Source organism: Pteropus alecto, unplaced genomic scaffold (genome assembly GCF_000325575.1).
Source record: "Pteropus alecto unplaced genomic scaffold, ASM32557v1 scaffold45, whole genome shotgun sequence".
NCBI classification, from domain to species: Eukaryota; Metazoa; Chordata; class Mammalia; order Chiroptera; family Pteropodidae; genus Pteropus; species Pteropus alecto.
The window spans coordinates 32,469,121-32,475,120 of NW_006442491.1; positions in this window are offsets into that span (position 1 = coordinate 32,469,121).

Consider the following 6,000-nt stretch of genomic DNA (forward strand, 5'->3'; position numbering starts at 1 on the left):
TATATAAATACTACTTATGAAAAGTAGACTGGTTAAGGAAGCTGTGTGTCCACGGAATTAACATGATTTCAGGAGACATTTGGGGGGGGGCATATCTAAAAGAAAAAAGTCACCCCAAAAGTTCCTGTTCAGAGATAACCACTCTTCAGTTTCTTGGTACATGTGCATATCAGTGTTTATTACCTAATGTGTATTTTGACAAAAACAGGATCAGAGCATGCATATAAATTATGCTGTAGCCTGCTTTCTTCAGAGGACAATATACTGTGACTGTCTTCACTCTGTCAGCATAACTCTGCATCACTGGTTTCGCCATATTTCGTTGTATAGATAAGCCATCATTTCGTAACATCCACTCCCTATCGTAAGCCGTTTCCATTTTTTTTCCCACAATTATAACCAGTGCTCTGGTATACGGCTTTGTAAATGCATCTTTTTGTTCTTTGTCCAGTTATTTCCTTAAGATAAATTCCTAGAAGAGGAATCATTAGGTCCTGGCACATTCGTTTTTTGGAAAAGGAAAGGGGTTGACTCATGAATAGATCTCATTTCCTTTTGGAAAGGTTATTCTAATTTACATCCTTATCCCAGGTATGTGCGGGTCATTTTTCCCTCCAACACACCAGAGCTGTTATTTTTATGCTCTGCCTATTTAATTGGGGGGGGGGTGCGGGCGAAGCATCTCATTATTTTACTTTGCATATCTTTGATTATTAGTTTGAAAGGTTTTTTATCGTTTATTGTATTTCTTCTTTTATTACTTCTCTGAGTCCTTTGCACGACATTTTGAAAACTGAGGCATCCGTCTTTTCTTAGTACGTAGAAGTGTTTTATATATTAAAGAAGTCAACCTCGTAGCTATTACTTTTTCCTAATTAGTCATTCACTTCCTACTATGCTTATCATTGGCTTTTCTATTTATTGTATAGGAATTTTCTATTTTCTATAGTAAAATCTTTTATTCTTTTCTCTAATAGTTTCCCTCTCAAAATTATATAAATATTTGCCCAGATTTTATCCTAAGTGCTATACTTTCATTTTTTATGTTTAAATATTTAATCCATCTGAAAATTATTTGGCTTTCGGGTGAAAGTAAGAGGTCTGATTCTTTTTTAATTCTCCATTAATTGTTCTAATGTAATGTAGCGAGTAAGGCATTACTTTCTCATTGAATTGAAATTTCACCTTTATCATTTACTAATTTCTTAAATGTTCTTGGGTTCGTTTTGGCCAGATTCTGATTTGCTGATCTATTTGGAATTATTTCATACTGTTTTGATTATTGAAGCTTTAGAATACATTTTAGTATCTATAGAGAAAATCCTCTTCTTCCTCTTATTTTTTACAAAATATAAATAAAAATAAAAATCCTCTTATTTTGTACAAAACGGGTTATTCAAATGGTAAATAAACTCATGTGGCTCAAACAACAAAAAAAGTTTTAAAAAGTACACAGTGAAAACACTTTCTCTTTTTTTTTTTTGTTCCCAATTCATCCAATTGTCATTCCCTTCAGGCGGGTAACAATTAGGATTAGTTTTTTATTTATTTTTTTATAAATTTTTAAAAATGTAAATAAGACAGCATAAAAATAAGTTATTTCTTATTATATAAAGGTAGCAGCACTGTTCTGCCCTTTGCTTTTCTCATTTAATATATCTTGGCAATCTTTCCATATCACTAGACAAAATTCTTCCCCATTCATTTTTCCCATTCCTTTTTTTAACATAAACTTTAAATTTTGGAATTCGCTTAGATTTGCAAGAAGTTTACACAGATAGTACAGCGCCTCGCAGCTTCCCCTAACGCTAATACCTCCCGTAAATAACCATGGTAACATTTGCCAAAACTGAGAAAGTAACATTTGTATGTGTATCCTTCAGCTCGGCTTCCGGCTTCCATAAGAAAACATCCCAGGCCGGGGAGCTTAAACGACAGAAATTAATTTTCTCACAGTTCTGGAGGCTGGAAGTCCAAGATCAAGGTGATGACATGGTCGGTTTCTGGTGAGATCTCTCTTCCTGGCTTGTAGACAGCTGCCTTCTCGCTGTACCCTCACATGGCCTCTCCTCTGTGGGGGAGACAGAGGCAGAGAGAGAGACAGAGAGAGACAGAGACAGAGACGGAGAGGCAGAGAGAGAGACAGAGAGACAGACAGAGAGACAGAGAGAGGGAGGGAGCCGAGCACGCTCTCTGATGTCTCTTATAGGGCACTAAGGACACTAATGGGATCAGGGCCCCGCTCTTAGGTCCTCGTTTAACCTTAATTACTTCCATAGAGGCCCCGATGCCAAATACAACCATGGGCATTAGGGATTAAGGCTTCAACCTGTGAGTTGGGGCAGGGGGACACGAACATGTAGTCCATTGCAGTACATTACTATGGACTAAACTTGATTATTTGGATTTCACCCGTTTTCCACTAATGTCTTTTTTCTCTCCCAGGGTCTAATCCAGGACGCCACATTGCATTGAATCTCCATCCACTTTTACAGCTTCATAATATGTAACCCATTTAATATATTAAATGGTCCTCTATCAATAGACCTTTAGTTCGTATCAATTCTTTTGCCATTATAGCTATGTGGCCATCAATAATTGTATTCGTAAGTCATCTTGCACATGTGGAAATGTATTTGTAAGGTAAACTCCCAGAAGAGAAATTACTAAGGCAAAAAACCATGCATTTGTAATTTTGATAGATGCTGCTGGTTTGTCTCCTTGAGGATTTGTCAGTTCACACTCCAGTCAACAAAGGGTGGACGGCCTATTTTCCCGCAGCTTTGCCAATTCCGTGAATTTTCACCAGTCTGGTTGTTAGAATGAGATTGAACATCTTTTCATAAGATTATGAGCTACTCAAATCATGAGCTACTTTTCTTCCAACTATCTTTTCATATAATTTGTTCATTTAATGTTTTTCTTATCAATTTCCAGAAGCCCTTTCTATATGAAGTAGATAACTGTTTGACTATAATATGTGTTGGCAAATATTTTTTCCCAGCTTCTCATACTACTTAGCCTAACAATCAACTTTATTGAGATATAACTTATTTCAACAAAATGTACTTCAAATGTACACAGTTCAATAAATTCTGACAAATGTAATGAATTTGGATATAAAACTTTTCTATGACCCTTATGTTATTTTAGAATATGCCTATAGTAATTTTTGCATTGAAAAACTTTTAATTTTTCTATAGTTAAATTTTCCTTTTATGACTTCTGAATTTTGTATCACAGTAAGAGATGCATTCACACTCTGAGATTGTAAAATAATCATTAATTCATTCTCTATTTCAGGCACAGAGAAGTAACACCACTGAGCTCACACAGCTTTTAGGTGGGGAGCCAGAAATCAAACCCAGACTCGAGAGCCCGCTATGCATTTAGCCGCTATGCATTGCTCCCTCCCAAAGCCACCTTCTGTACCCAGCAGGGGCCATCGGGGGCCAGAGGACATTTCATTTTTACTTCTTCGTGCTGAATTCTGTATTTTTTGTTAAGGCATCCTCATTCTTATTTGCTTTTGAGCAGGTGTGTTATTCCATTGCCTTAAGTTGGACTAAATCTCATTGTGTTTGCTTTTGGCCATTGTTAAAACCAGAGGTGCCTCTTAGCTTTTTGCTTGCTGCTGACATGACATAGAGCGGTTTCACATAGAGCATTCTCTCTTTTATGGTGTTGCCTGTTACATACACAATGCCACACCGGGAAACCGGGAAAGGGCCTTCAAGTCCGAATAACACAGGTTCCTGAAGCAAAATAACAGAAATATTCAAGTGTCCCAAATAGTCTAAAGGATACTGTTTTCACTAGGGCACGTACCTACTTTCTAATATCTCCGGACATTTTCCAATCTGGTGAGATCTCAATGTGATGTAACAGGTTCAAAGCTCAGCTCCACTCAGCAGTTACACACGTGGGCCTGGGCCACGTGCTCGATCATCCCGAGTCTCAGTTTCTCCAGCTGTGAAATAGGAAAACAAGTCCACAGTTCCGTGTTTTGTAGTTTTGAAATCCAGGAAACTAAAAACCGTTAGCTTTTTGCCCCCATCAGTTCAGCAGAAATCCATTCATTGGCTGGAGAAACCTAAGCTGAACTGACCTGAGGTTTATATTCACACATTTTGCTGAGAAACATGAAGTTTGATAACACCCCCAGGCCACCCTGGGGGTGTTAATGGTCTAAAACCCAGAGTTCCCCTTCTGAGACTCCTCTGTGCATTAGGGGTGGCAGACCCATCGTGCCCAGGGGCCTGTGACCGCTGTCGCTTCAGACCTCCTTGCCTTAGGCAGTAGTTCCCAGCTTCAGACCTCCTTGCCTTAGGCAGTAGTTTCCATCCAGCGTCTGCTTGGAAGGAGGCAGAGAAAACAATGTGGGATCCACATTTCAGTAGCTGGAAGGGGTAAAAACTCCTCTTTCATCTAAGCCCATGAGGCACCTCTCATTTCTCAAGACCAAAGCTAGAAGCTGACGTGTGTGGAGCGGTTTGAACCTAGACCTTTGACCTCTGGCCTCCGAAGCACTGAGGCCCTTTCTGTAGCTCTGTTATGAAAGGGAAAGGAGTAGAGAAAAACTGATCAAATTACCACGGAGAATCCCAGACTTCTCTTTATAGGGAGGACGTGCCATTGCTGTTGCCTACAGAGTGATCATTTCAAAACTGCTCTTCAAACCTGTTTTTTTTTCCACTATGCTCCTATGAAGATGGGTTGTGTTCTAAATTATTAACACAGAGACTGAAAGCAGGAGAATGACTTCACATTTACAGACACGTGTTTATTGAGGACTTCCTGTGTGCGAAGGTGGCCGGCTGGACTCCTGTAACGGTCCCTCCGAAAATGCACGAGACACGTCCTTTGTCCTCCAGGAACTTTCTGTCTCGTGGTGAACTAACAACTTAGCAGAAATGGAAGGAACCAGAAGGCCGGCTTGAAGGGCAGATCTATTCGGGGGGCAGAAGGGAGGAAGGCGGGGAGGGCGGCCAGCTCAGAGGCAGATGGGGCACCCCAGACGGGACATGGCGGACGTGGGCGTGCAGACGGCAGGCCTGGGACACGTTCGGGGGACACAGAGTCAGAACGCCAGACACCGTCAAGGACCAGCAGGTCGGGGAGAGACTGGGACCAGGTGGGGAAGATGGAGGCAGAGTGGGACAGCTCTCTCACTGGCCAGTTACCGCCAGGCCACAGGGCAGGCCCATGGCTTCTTCGTGTTTTCTTCCTTTTTGAGAAGAGCCGCAAGTCTGAATGTCCACGTGAACTGAAAAGACCACCACATTGAAAGCCATACATAGCGAAACACAACTGCAGGCTCGTGGTCCACTCAGGCTGCCGGGGCGGAATAACGCAGACCGCGTGGCCCGTGAACAACGGACACTTGCCTTTGACAGTCCTGGAGGCCAGGAGGTCCGAAGTCGTGGCACTGGCAGATGCGGTGTCTGGTGAGAACCTCTTCCAGGTCGCAGATAGCTGACTTCTCCCTGTGTCCTCATGTGGTGGAAGGGGCAGGGGGCTCTTTTGGGGTCTCGTTTATAAGGGCGCTGATCCCATTCACCAGGGCTCCACCCTCACGGCCAACACCTCCCAGAGCCCCCACCTCCAAATACCATCCCCTTCAGGCTTTGGTTCAACGTACAAATTTTGGGGAGACGCAAACGTCCCGTCTATAGCAGCAGACTGCACGGCGTGGCCAGGGAAGAGGCAAGTGGGACGCCCAGGGCACGTGACGCCAGGCGACCCTCAGACCTCTGCGCCTCGTACGGTTTGTATTCTACGTGCCTCTCTTGCCTCACGGGAGTCTGGCCCCACTCTGTGGGCTCCCATTTGTAACTTAGGGTTCAAAGAGAAAAGCAGTGACAGATTGGCAGTGTAGGGCCGGGTCTTTGAACTTCACTTGGTGTGCACTGGGGAAGCCACTGGAAAATTATGAGCAAGAAGGGGGACGCCTGGAATGTGCTCCGGAGGGCTGTGAAGAGGGGGAGGGGCACAGGGGCG